Here is a 14,371-nt window from a genome sequence, read left to right as displayed (position 1 = left end):
ATGAAGGAAAAATACCACATGATCTCATTCATTCATGGATAATAGAGACCATTATAAACTTTTGAACAATAATAGATACAGAGGCAGAGCTGCCTCAAACAGATTGTCAAACTGCAGCAGGAAGGCCGGGGAGGGTTGGGGGCCAGGAGGGAGGGGGGTAAGAGATCAACCAAAGGACTTGTATACATGCATATAAGCATAACCAATGGACATAAGACATTGGGGGATATGGGAGGCTAGGGGACTGTCAAGGGCGGGCGAAAAAAAGGACACATATGTAATACCCTTTGTAATACTTTAAGCAATAAAAATAATAATAATAAAATAATAAAATAAATAAATAAATAAATAAAATTACTAATACAGAGGAATATATAAAATAAAAGGTAAATATCCATTCTCCCTCCCAAAAGTGAACTCAGAAGTAGACACCATGGATAGTTCATTAATAGTTGTATCTCTCCAGATTTTTCCTCTTCATATGACAACATATATATTGTTTTTAAACCTGCATACATACACCATTTATTCATATGCACAGAGATTTTTAATACATAAAGTAAATTATCTTAATCATTATAAGTATTATTTTGGAACATGCCTCTATGTTTTGGACTTTTCCCACTAAAACATACAGATCTACTTCATCTTTTTTTACCAGTTGAAAATATTTTATTTTCTGAAAATTATGGTCATTATTAGTCCAAAAAGTGAAGGTTACCACAGCTTATGACATACTTTTCAGCATCTAAATATCATTCTGTTTGAGGTTAATGCCTATGGATCCATTTACTGAAAAGGAAAAATCAAATCAGATTCAATTCCATAACCTTCTCAGAATAAAAATCATTCAATTATTCAAATAGCTATGTCTTGAAGCCTTTGGTATTCAAACCACAAAATAATCTATCTGTAAAATTGTGGTCAAATAAAAATCCACTTGGACCACATGTGATAAAATAGCTGCCCACTGCCAGTGGGGTGTCCCACCTGAGCTTAGATCCCTGACTTTCCCTCAATTCTTCCTTCCCATTGCCCCCACACATATACTGGCCATGCTTAGAGTATGATGGTAAAAAAGAAACCTTAGTAACCACTTGCAGTTCTTCCCTTAACTATGAAACTTAAACACTGCCTTTTGAAACAACAAATTCAAAGTAACTTGAGACCTTAGCATCCTCATAGTAAACCTTGGGCTGTTCTTAGCTCTAACCTCTTCCCCAAGTCAAATCTGGAAATAATCCAGTAGTTTTCTTTCAGCAAGAAGCTTCACATGACTTTTCTTAATTCTCAACAGTAAAGGCTCTAAAAGTGAATGTCTCATTTGATCCTTCAGCCAGTGGTTTCCAAGTGCAGGATTACCACATGTATTTACACAACACCTATTATGTTCAAATCTTGAAGGAGCTATCTTTGTTAAATATTGACCCATGGTCATTTCTCCAAGGGATGATGTGTGAAGATGCAAAGGTTCATTAGGGGTGAGATATAATTTAGAACCTGGAATCTGAAGCATAAAGCTCGGCTGTGTAAAGTTCACAGATGGAGAGCTCCTTATATATGGCAGTAAGTTTCACATGGAGACAACATTCCACGGCCACGCTGAAGTTCAAGATTCAGTCAGCCATCTCACACATCACTCAGAAAGGCTGAACAAAAGACAACAGCATAGCAATGCCTTGTATTTTGGGTCATTACTGATAAAACATATTGAGAGTGTCATTGCCTAAGAAATACTCAAAAACTCAACATAGATTCATTCTCCAACCATGATAGAGAAATAAAAACTAGACCTAGCCTCTTACCTATAAAAACTAGGCATACATGAAATAGTTTTCCTATATTGGACAAAAAATCCTCACAGGACTCCGATCCGTGAAAGAAGAGAAACAGATAAGGTAAGCCTTCTCACAGGAAACACAGGGCCTGGCAGCATTCGTAAGTTAAGGAAATCAGATCAGAACTGAAGGCACTGAAACAGCTCTAAGTTGTGAAGCAGGTCCTGGAATAATGCAGGCTGTACAGAGAAAGAGCTCCAATCTACACAGTGAGTCTTGGCTGCTTGATAGGCTGCCGGTACATCAAGGGACCTTCCACAGACCTTGGCGAAGAATGATGGCAGACTGTCAGCTGAAACATTTCTAGAGCCCACAGAGAGTGGAGAGACTTGCACCAGTCAGAATGGAGAGTTATTGGTAAACACCTGGAACATTCCATGGAGACCCAGATAGGTCACACATTAGAGACGGGGCTGAACTACTTCTAGAATGCAGCTATTGAAAACTCACTCTCGCCAAGACCGGTTTGGCTCAGTGGATGGAGCGTCGGCCTGTGGACTGAAGGGTCCCAGGTTCGATTCCGGTCAAGGGCATGTACCTGGGTTGCGGGCACATCCCCAGTGGGAGATGTGCAGGAGGCAGCTGATCGATGTTTCTCTCTCATCGATGTTTCTGGCTCTCTATCTCTCTCCCTTCCTCTCTGTAAAAAATCAATAAAATATATTAAAAAAAAAAGAAAACTCACTCTAGCAAACTTAAAAAGAGACCTCAAAGAGATTAAACTACTCCACAAGTCATTAAACTGCCTGACAACATCAAATATATAACATCACGGTGTCCACCATCTGATCAAACAAGTCCAGGCATGACAAGAAGCAGACATTTCTCCTTAATCAGGAGAAAACTCAGTCAATAGAAACAAGCCTATGAATAGCAAAATGTGATGGCACCAGCAAATTATGTACGCACATTTAAAGAACAAGAACATAACAGAGACATGGATGATCTAAAAAGGAGCCAAATGGATTTATCAATAAAATATACAACATATACTTGCATAATTTCACTACATGGGATTTTCAGCATATTAGATACAGGAGATGTAAAGATTAGTGAGCTTCAAACTAACCAAGCCAAAGAAGAGTTTTTAAACTAAAAAAAAAATAAAAAAATAAAAAGAACCTCAGCAATCTATGGTACAATGTCCAAATGGTAACATCATGTACTTGGAGTGTCTTAAAGAAAAGGGAGGAAAAAAAAAAAAACCTTTGAAGAAACAATGGCTACATATTTCTCAAATTTTATGAAAACTACAAATCCCTAGATCTAAGAAGCTCCACACAATTCAAGAAGATAAATACACACCCATGTGCGCATGCCCACATGCACTGTCACCACCACTACATGGCCTCAAAACTCATCATAACCAAATTGCTAAAAATCCACAATAAAGGGAAAAACTTTAAATCAGAGTCAAAGGAACAAAGATAAGAATTAGTGCAGAATTCTGGTCAGAAACTGTGTAAGACAATCAGACATCTTTAAAAGCTGGAAGAAAGTGTAAGCCTAGAATTCTGCATCTGGTGAAAATATTCTTCAAAGATGAAGGTGAAATATTTTTTTTTCCATAAAAACAAAAGCCAAGAGAATTCATCAGCAGACGAACTGCTCTAAAAGAATTGTTAAAGGAAATTCTTCAAGCAAAAGGAAATTATACCAGATGGAAATTTGGATCTAAACAAACAAATGAAGTGTCAGGAATGGTAAGCATGTGTTCTAATATAAAACTTTTTTAACTTTTAAATTTCCATAAAAGATGGTTGTTTAAAGTAATAATAATAAAAAAAATATGCAGTTTATTTGCAAATTAGAAGTAAATTATATGGTAATAATAGCACAAATGATGGGAGAGCTAAAGTGGAATGTATTCTTGTAAGGGTCTTATTTTATAACTAAAATGGAACAATGGAACTTAAGTATATACTGCAATAAGTTAAAATGCATATTATAAGCTTTAGGGCAGCAGTTCTTAGGATGTAAGCCAGGAATTTATGGGCTTGTCTAAAACCTTCAGGGGTGACAAGGTCAAAACTACAGGGTGTACTCCCAAAATTACACAGACTTTGGCTGCCATCTTTAATTATAATGAGTTAAATCTGAAAAGAAAGAAACATCAATTGAACTATCAGCTGTTAAAGTGTATATACATTTTTTGGAGGACACACTGTATTTGCATAGTAAATACTTAGATACCATTTGCCTTCTTCACTCATTCTCTCACAAATTTACAAGTTTTCCAGCTGTGACGTGATACATCACAACAGACTGAGTGCAGGACCCAGCCACTAAGAAATTTTAAAGCTTTGCCAAAAATATAAAACAATGTCACTCTTATCACTAGTTATTTTGTTTCAGAAAACAGATTTTTAAATAAAGAAACTGTTATTTATATTACTGAACAATGGGTTTTTAAGGTTATTTTTCTAAATAATTATTTTTTTAATTTTAAATTTCTAATATAATAAATATCAAGAGATGTAATCCATTTAAACTAAAGCTCTTTAGGTCCAGCATGAAGTCATTTGAATATAAAGGGGTTCTAAGACCAGAATGTTTTTGAACTGCTGACCTTGAGCAATCTCTAAGAAAAAAATAAAACAGAGTTAACACTAATAAGCCAAAAGTGGAGGGGAAAACAGGGAATGCGTACAAAAGACATACAATTAATTCAAGATAAGAGAGACAAAAATAAGACAGAGAAAACAAACAGCAAGATGATGGACAGGAACCCCAATCATATTGGTACTGACATTTACAACAAGTGGTTTAACAATCAAATGAAAAGGCAAAGATTTTTAAACTGAATTTAAAAAAGCAATATTAAACTGTATGCTGTGTAGTGAAAAACACAAAATACAGATAAGTTAAAAACCAAAGTATAGAGAAGTATATGCTATGTAAACACTAATAAAAAGAATACTGAAGTGGCTATATTACTATCAAACCAAGTAGATTTTAGAACAAGAAATATTATCAAAGATGAAGAGAGAAACAGGATAAATTGATTAATAAGGGAGATAACAAATAAATTATCTTACATGTCTATTTAACCATTATCAGAATTTTAAACACATGAAGCATAACTAGCAGAACTAAAGTAAAGAGGAACAAATCCACAGGCATAGGTGGATCGTTCAACACTCATCTGTCAGTAGTAGAACAAACAGAAAGGAGTTGGTGATAGGATATTTGAACACTACAATTAACTGCATCTAATATATGTATAGGACACTCCACCCAAAACATCAGATTACACAATATTTCCAACTGCACAAAGAACATTCACCAAGTAGGCGATATTCTGAACCATAAAACAAGTCTAAATAAATTTAAAATATTGAAATCATGCAGAGTATTTTCTCTGACCATATCAGAATTAAATTAGAAATCAGTAATGGTAAGGTATTTGGAAATCCTCAAATAGCAGGAAATTAAACAACATGATTTTAAATATCCTCGAGGTCAATGAAGAAATTGCATGGGAAACTGGAAAATATTTTGAACTAAATGACAATGGAAACACAGCATATCTAATTGTGAAATGCAGCTAAAGTAGTGTTAAGAGGCAAGTTCATAGCTTTAAATGCTTATATCAGAAAATAAGAATGAGCTAAAATCAGTAATCTATTCTTTCATTTTTTAAGAGCTAGAAAACAAAGTAAATCTCAACTAGGAGGAAGGAAATAATAAAGAGAGAAGAATCAATAAAGGGAAAATGGGGGGCGGGCAATAAAATCCTAATAGTAAAATTGATAAATCTCTTTCTGGGTTGATCAAGATAAAGAAAAAGAGGAAACAAAGGAGGACAAATTACTAATATTAGGAATAAAAGAGGGGATATTGCTATAGACCCTGACAACATTAGAAAAGTAATGAAGCAATATTACTAACAACGTTATGCCAAGAAATTCGACAATGTAGATGACAAATTTATTTCAAGACCAATACTAACTAAAGAAGAAACAGATGTCACGAATAGTTTCATAGTAATTAAAGAATTGAATCTATAGTTTAAAATCTTTCATCAACGAAATCTTCAGGCCCGGATGAGTTTACTGATGATTTCTACCATAGTTTTAAGGAAGAAATAATACCTGTTTTTAAAAGCCTATGTGTACTTTGACACTTTGCCTTTTCCAATGTTTAAATTATTCTCTAAATTCTATCTCAGTCACTTCCTAGGAGGGTGAGACACATACTCAGTTAAGATCATTAACTGTTATTATAAACTAGAGGCCCAGTGCACAGGTTTGTGCACCAGTTGGGTCCCTCAGCCTGACCTGTGGGAATTGGGTAGAAACTGGCTCTCCGACATCTCCTGAGGGGTCCCAGATTGTGAGAGAGTGCAGACCAGGCCCAAGGACCCCACTGGTGCACGATTGGAAATTGAGGTTGGGGAGGGACTGCAGGAGGGCTCCAGGGTATGCCCAGCCTGTCTTGTCCAGTCCCCAGTGGCTGGACCCCAGCAGCAAGCTAACCAACCAGTTAGAGTGTCTGCCCCTTGGTGGTCAGTGCGCATCATAGAGACTGGTCAAATGGTCGAATAGTCGGACACTTAGCATATTAGGCTTTTATATATATAGATATACCATCTTTCTAAGTAAACTGAACACATTCTTTGGAAAAATAAATGAAAATAGCTGCAGAAAAATCAATTCCCTAAATCATGCAATTGTTTTTTTAATTATACTTTTTGTCACGACCAAAAGCATAAGATATGAGACATGTGCTGCTAAGTCAAATGCAATGTTTGGCTGTGTTCATTTAATGTGGGCTCAAAAATTATTTACACACTGTAAAATACTATAATAATCTCATAAATATCAACATGGTAAAATATAATCAATCACACAGAGATTTTAAGTACTAGAAAACTTGATTTACAACCCAAAGGGTAGCCTCTAGTTGGATAAACAGATTTTATTAGCACGTTTAGGCAGTACTTTGAGATCATAAATATTTTAAGGTATAAAAATCTATAGATCATTTTCTGCAGAAGGCAGGCCAAGTGCCGAGGGTTTCCACAACTCATCCCACACTCTGCCCCAGATGAGTGACAACGTGAAATGATCACATACAAGCTCGGTTCTTTTGGTCAGATACATGAATATACAGTGTTAAGCTGGAGTAGAAAGAAAACACTGACCCAATATATTAATAAGTACCAGAATCAGAAGAAGAAATTTAATCAGACTTCAATGTTTCAGTAATTTATCTTTATGCATATATTAAATAAGAATGCAGAAACAGTTGAATAATCTCTTTCTCTCCCCCTTGCAAAAAACTCAAAGTTTTATAAGGACTCCTTTATTGATGGTGGAAGTTTAAATTGCTCTACATTAGAGAGCTACGTGCCCATATCTCATAGAGTTGAAACAGCGCATTCCCTGTGATTCTGCAATTCAACGTTCTGACATCTACCTAGAGAAACTTAAGCATGTGCACAACTAGAGTGTACAAGAATATCTTTCTAATAAGTTTTTAAAGGAAACAACCTGAAAAAGACCATCAACTGGGGTGCACATGCATAATATGTGATAAAGTCATATAAAGCTTTTCACAGAATGGATGACCTATGTATAGCATGATATCACTATGTAAACTTAAACACTAAATGCTGGCCCTGGGGTAGAAGTGGGGAAGGAGAGAGGGAACAGGATTCCCAAGGGCACGTGGGAGGCCTCATCTGTGCCAGGAACAGTTTTACGGTTGTTGTTGTTGTATGAGGCATGGGTACATGGATGCTCACACACACTATTTTGTGAAATAGTTTACTCTAGGTCAGACAAAGACTATTTTATCAGATACCTCAAAAACACTTTGCCTATCAGTGAAAGTATTCGCTTGCTTTTTTCAGTGACCAAAGGAGTCCTTTTGCCCATGTAGACAATGTTTATTGAAGCAGAACACGGAAAGCATCCAGGGAAAAAACATAAAGGGGCTTGGTCTAAATTCGAAATACAAGTCAGAGCTTCCCAGCCAGAGCCCCACAGAAGTGGCAGCGCGGGAGGCGACACCAGCCTGGGCAGGAATCTCAGGAACTGTCTCCGAGGCAAGGCGACTGTCCTGCCCTCGCCGTGCCTGCACCCAGCTGAAGCAGGAAGCACGAGGAGCAGTGTCTGAGGACACAAACATCACAGTGACAACGCACAGCACTGCTCGGAGGTGTAAGAAAATGCAGGAGTTAGCGGAGGGTCCGGGGTTCGGATGCCCCTTCTCCGGGTTCTGCGTTTACTTCTCAGTCCTTCAAAAGCCTCAGAAACTTAGATCAGGAAGGTGTGGGGGTGGAGGCTGGATAGGCTGACTGTGGGTTTGTGTGTGTGTGTGTGTGTGTGTGTGTGTGTGTTTTGGGGGGGGGGCGGCGGGGAGCGGGAGGGAGTAGAGAAGTGAAGGGGGTAGGAATTCCAGGGTGTCCATGACCTCGCCTCGAATTCTGAGGTCAGAATCCTGTTTGGGGAAGGGGCCTCTAGAGGGGTCGCCTCAGCGAGGAGCCAGCGAGACCACTCACCTGTCGCAGGTGCCAGGTGAGGGGCGGGGAGCGAGAAGGGTCGCAGACCCACCAACTAACGTCCTGGGAGGCTCAAACCCCACCGGCTCGGTCTTGGCACCGCTTTGCCGTGACGTCAGAGCCCGAGGACCAGTCAGCGGCCGTCCCCGTCGGCTGGCCAGGAGCCGATTGGCCAGTGGGTGGAGAGGCGGCGACAGAAGCTGGAAGAACAGGTTACCATGGACGCTGTCGCGCTTAGTAACCATGGCTCTGGGAAGCCCTGCCTGACCCTGGAGGTGAAAGGGGTGAAGGACAACCCCAGAGAGATGGCTGGGTGATGCCTGTCTCTGGTACCTGATTCGGACTCTTCTAGCTGCGCAAGCTTGGTGGCCCCTCTAAGGCGCAGGATGCTGACAAGACCCCACATTTACTCCTGTCTTCTGCCTGGCAGATCTGCCATGGTGCCGTTATCTAGTGATCGTCCCCTCCTTCCTCACTCTAAGGAAAAGATTAGAGGTTTTCCCTCTCTCTTGAGCTAATATTTCTGTAAACACTAGTCCATTCTATTCCAACGAGGCCATGTCTTCCATCACCGTTCATCCTCGCAACCCCCTACAGCCCTGTAGGAGTTTACATTTGATCCAGGGCACTCAAGCTTGGAGAAGCCCACGGACTTAGGCAAGGTCACCCAAGCACTAAAACTCAGATCTGTCCAACCCAGGGCAGCCTTCCAGGCAGCAGTCGGAAGGACGAGCAGAGTCCTGGGCTCCTCTGCTGCTAAAGAGGACGAGGCCCTCAGTTAGCTCCTCTTGGTGTGCCTGGCAGGTCCTGTGAAGGCCCACGGAAGGCTGATTCTGGGGGCTTGCTGTCAGGATGGGGCAGGCTGGCCACCCCCTAACAGATACAAGGGAAGTAACTACGGGTTGAGGGCCTCGGCTTTGCCAACCAGAAACTCAGTTCTGTGTGTTTTCCAGGTTTATTAGAGGCTAATTCAAGCTAACTGAACTCAGAGAAACCCGAAGTAGAGAAGCTGAAATGACCCTGCAAAGGGTTTGCATAAGCAACATGGCACCTCCGACAATGGAGACACCATCCACTGACCAGAAGCCACTCGGTAGCCTGGCCACAGCACTGGGCAAGACAAGTTCCAGACCCTGACCCCAGGCCCTGCCCGGGGCACTGCCAACCTTGCCTTTTTGTTTTTCTATGTTTCTTACCAGCAAGTCTTTCTATTTCTGGTCAAAAAATCATTTTACCCTGAGTTATTTTTTATTTTTATTTTTTCCTTGTGCATAGAGTGTTGACTTTTGTATTAATTTTTAGAATTCTAGATGGGCCTTGCTGATGCCTGTAGCTATAGACATAGTAAATACTACCAGCCAAAGGCCTGCATCTGGTCTAAAATAGATTTCATTTCCTGCAAACTCCTTGAAAATGACATACAATATTTGTGCTTTCGCACACATCAAAATGCACATTATCACTTCTAATTGAATATCAAATTTATTCAATTTGTGAATGAAAAATAAATAGGTGAAATTATAGAACTGGGATTCTAGTTTTTAATCTTGCCCTACTATACCAGCCAAGTGAACTTTTTTAAAATGTAAGATGATGTCACAGCTTCCATTGCATTTATCATAAAACCTACACACTGTACTATGGCCAGTACCATGGAAGATTGCATCCTTCCTACTGGCCCTGACCTCAGACCACACCTCTCTCCCTCCCTCACTGTGTGCTGGCCACACTGGCCTTTGCTCAGGTTTTCCTGTGTGCCATGCTGTTTCCTACCTCAGGACCTTGGCAGATGCTTTTTCCTCTTCCTGGACCACCTTCCCCCTCAAATGTCCCTGTCCTAGAAGCAGTCCCCCTGCTCAATTACGTCACCCTGCTATACTCCCCAGATCCTTTCCTTCATGGCATTTAGCACACTTTTCAGTTAGTTAATTTGTACAATTATTTAACTAACATCTGAGTTCCCTTCCAGAACATAACTGTCAGGAGGGGAGGAACCAGGACTCTCTTGCCCACCATTGAGTCCTCAGCAGTTACCTGGCACTGGAAAGGGTGTATCCACACCTCTAACAACTTCTATGGGGCAAAAGACCTCGCCCATAATTGAGCTCACAGTTTTACTGAAGGATTGAAAGTCAGACTGTTTCTGATTCCAAACTGTGGTGTGAATGGTGAGAGAAACCGCCCCCCCCCCAGCACTTACATGGCTGCTCCAATGTTCATAAAACACAGAGGTTCTGACAGTAGCTCCATGTGTTTGTTTATGTACTTATTACGTGTGGCCCTCCACCATGTGCTATAGCAAAAGCAGAAGTGGGAGCCATGCCCCCCCTTGGCAGAGCAGGAAAACTCACCAAATTGATGCCAACCAGACAAGGTATCTGCATTCACTCAGAAGCAAACAGTCCAGAGATATGCTAATTGATGTTTCTCTCTCATGGATGTTTCTTACTCTCTAGACCTCTCCCTTCCTCTCTGTAAAAAACCAATAAAATATATTTTTTAAAAAACAAAACAAAAAAACCGAATCTCTCCTTCCCTGTGTTAGTTTGTATCACATGTATCATATAATCTATTTGATTTACTAATGTTTTAGCATTACTTCATAGACTGTAAACTCCTTGTATCTGCACACACACACACACACACACACACACACACACACACCACTATTGCACTGCAATAATACAAATCATAGCTAGTATTTCATTAACTCAGTGCCATACACCATATATTATTCTAGGGCTTTACTTACATCACCCAGTTGATTGTTCCTAGTCACAGTATGGGACAGACTAGTATTGTTTCTAGATGAGGTAAAAGAGGTTTGGAGAGAGGTTGAGGAGTATGCCCAAGGCCGCACGGACAGCAAGAGGAAAAGCCAGGTTGGAACCAGCTCTGCCCAACTTTACCTGCTATGGTTTTCACCTCTCTGGTATGCAAATAAAAGGGAAACAAGTCATAACTCAGAAACACGCTACCAACCACGAAGAAGGAGCTTAGAGTGATAGCGCAAGACAGGCACTACCCTTACACCCATGACGCCTTCGCCTCCTCAACACTCCCGTGAGAAAGGCCCTTCTGCCCGCTCCATGGCAGTCCACGCTGACGGCCTGTTCAGTTACTTCGTCTCAGCCTGGTGGCAGCAGAGCAAGCTGGCTCTGGGGCAGAGGTCCCCTGCTGGGAGTCCTTCAAGTCAACTTTCACAGGGACAACACCTCCATAGGTCAGCCTAAATAGTCTAGACATCCTCGAGATGAGAGGATGTAGGGCCCACAGAGCAGGTAAAATGGCTGGTCCAAGAGAATTTAGGCACAAACTCCTCACAGTTCTGGGACTGGCATCCTTGAAGAAGATGTTTGTTTTCAGCACAAAGTTCAATGGGACCACAGAGCAGGGGCTCAGAAGGCTGACAGTGGCTCTCGGCCACTCTGTGAAACCCTCTAAAGGTCTACAAGATTTAACAGGCCGAGCAAGAGAAACGCGTGGGAAGCTTGTCACCATGAGTGTGGCTGAGGAAGTCAGCAAGTAGCTGGCTTCAGCCTGTTTCCACACAGAGCAGCAGCCCTTGGAGGCTGAGAGAGTCAGAGAACCCTTTCCTTGGCCCTTTAGCACAGGAAAAAGAACCCTCTGCCTGCCTTAGGTGGTGTTCCTCCAAGTGCATTCCCAGGACAATTAAAGAGGCTATCTAATAAACCAAACAATAAAAATTCTATATCAAATACATTTATGGATTCTGGGGCAAAGTTCAATGGGTTTCTTTAACACGAGAATTCTGAGTCTTTAATGTACCAGTTGCATTTTCCAACAGGATTCAACCCCAGTTTTTAAAATGGGACACTTGTTAACATTCACACTGAACACATTCGGAAAGCCCTGGTTTAGAATAAAATGTGTCCTAAAAGTATGTGTCAGAGAAAGACAGAAAATTGATATCCATGTCTAGCTAATTGCAGATATTCTCCAAACCCATATCAAAATAAATGATTTATTTGTGTATTCAATTAAAAAATCTAATTCAGTTGTGATTTGATAATGGTTCCCTTTCTACAAGTAAGTAACCTGTCTAGGAATGTGGAGGGTGGGGGAGGATTGTGTGTTAAAGGGTGACTCATGGAAAACTAAATGAAGAAGGGAAAAGGAGACATAAAGGTGAAAGAGGTATACAGGAGTGTGAGTGGGAATGATTAGGAATGAAAATATAAAATGTTGCCTTTATAACCTACTGTCTCTCATCTGCCTGTTTCTTCTAAATTCTCTTAATTCCATCATTTCATTTTTATGGCTAATTATACAAGGAAATTGGAAGCATTTGCATTGTCAAAGGTGAGAGGGGCAATAGAAATGTTTGCAGTCTAAATTTTTAAATAATGTGAGTTCTTGAAATGTATTCTTTGTCATTATTATTGGAAATAACTTAGAAACAGATTTTATTTCAATTTGTACCATCCATATTAATGATACCATTTTCCTTGAGGGCTGTGTTAGAAATCAGTATTTTGGGAAACAGTAAGATCAATATATATAACTGGGCATGGGATCCAAATAGACCGGATGTACAGAAACTTCATTGAGTATGTGATGCATTCACTGAGAATTTTATCATTTACAACCGGAAGGTGATAGCTGTCACTGTTGTTTTGTTGTGTTACTAAGCTATTTATTGGGGTGTGTGTCACTTTCAGGTCTTTTAATTGAATAGACCTTTATAGCCTGAAATTGCAGACACACCTTGTGGGAGTATCTGCAGAGAGCCAAAGTGCACAGACTCCATCAAGGAGAGTTGTTGTCTTAAAGCTCCCTTGTTTAACAGGTAAGGGGCTGTGATTCTAGAGGCCTAAAGACACGTTCAAGGTTGCATTTTTGCTTGTGGCCTCCTGATTGAGTGGGAAAGGATGGGCTTCTACAGTGCTCTCTTGTTTTCTTTCCATCAGAGCCATTACCTCATTGCCATAAGTTTTCACATGTTGTCCGTCCCCCCACCCCCACCCCCCAGATTGTGAGCCCTACAAGGGCAGGGACAAGGTTCTTCCAGCCTTAGTAGCAGGAACCATTTTTAAATACTTGCTCTGTCCCAGCTTCATACACCTCATCTATGACTCTCACAATAACCCCACAAGGTTGATAAAATGATTCCTCTTTACAGGTAATTACAGGTTGAGTCACTTGACCAAGATAACATTAGCCAGGAGGTTAGAGAGCTGGAGTACAACCTAGGTCTGTGTGACCCCAAAGCCCATGGTCTTTCCCCCACATCATCCTACTTGTACATCCTACTTGTACATTCTCCTTTTCATCTTGCCATCTAACATCAAGCTTGGTCTGTGGTGTATCCCTAGCACATGTTTGTTAAGTACAAATGAGCTCTTGGAGAAAGAGGGACCAACTTCCCTTCCTGGCACTTACTGGTGATGTGATATTGGGTAAATCCCAAAATCATCCCAGGTCATTTGGGTCTCTGCTTAAAATATGGATAATGGTGCTTCACTGGACTGTAGGGGAGAAATTAAATCAGATTTTTCAATGAAGTTCTTCTCAGAAAGTAGATTAAAATTTGGGTGCTCAATTGTTCTTAGCCAGTATAAATAGGATGGCCCATACTTCTACAGGGGTTAGCAGGGGGATTCTTTCTCTTTCTCCTCAAAAGAAATAAAACTCAAGGGGAAAAATACCCAGACTAGGGTTATCAGGTGAAGAGCATTATGGTGTAAGTCAAGCATGTCAAACTCGTGACCCACAATGAATATTTTTGCAGCCCAGTCAATATAATGGTATCTAAGAAACGTTTTAATAAACATTTTGTAACTTAATTTTTACAATATCCTGTTATACATAATTATTAATAACAAACTACAATGTTCGCTAATGACTGATTACTATCATCGTGATGCATTCATTTCCCTTATGTGCAGGGACACCATTTCTCTCCACTAATACTAGCAGCGAATATTTTAGTAGCCAATTGCCATGTCATTAGTCTTGGACTGACTTGTTTGGTGTGCGCAAAAGGAAATATTTCACTTTCGGG

At 40.3% G+C, this 14,371-nt stretch overlaps 1 protein-coding gene across 1 annotated transcript in view; it reads right to left on the bottom strand.

Moving 5' to 3' along the window:
- TEKT3 (tektin 3) overlaps window positions 1-8,457 on the bottom strand; it is a 36,988-nt gene extending 28,531 nt beyond the window's left edge. The window contains exon 1 of the mRNA XM_081109631.1: window positions 8,347-8,457. The gene's annotated coding sequence lies outside the window, so the exon portion shown is untranslated. The remainder of the gene's footprint in view (window positions 1-8,346) is intronic.
- Between the last annotated feature and the right edge of the window lie 5,914 nt (window positions 8,458-14,371).

Source organism: Myotis nattereri (assembly GCF_964212035.1).
Source record: "Myotis nattereri genome assembly, chromosome: 16".
Lineage (NCBI taxonomy): Eukaryota > Metazoa > Chordata > Mammalia > Chiroptera > Vespertilionidae > Myotis > Myotis nattereri.
The sequence above is the reverse complement of the archived record's forward strand: the minus strand, read 5'-3'. Positions and strand labels throughout refer to the sequence as shown.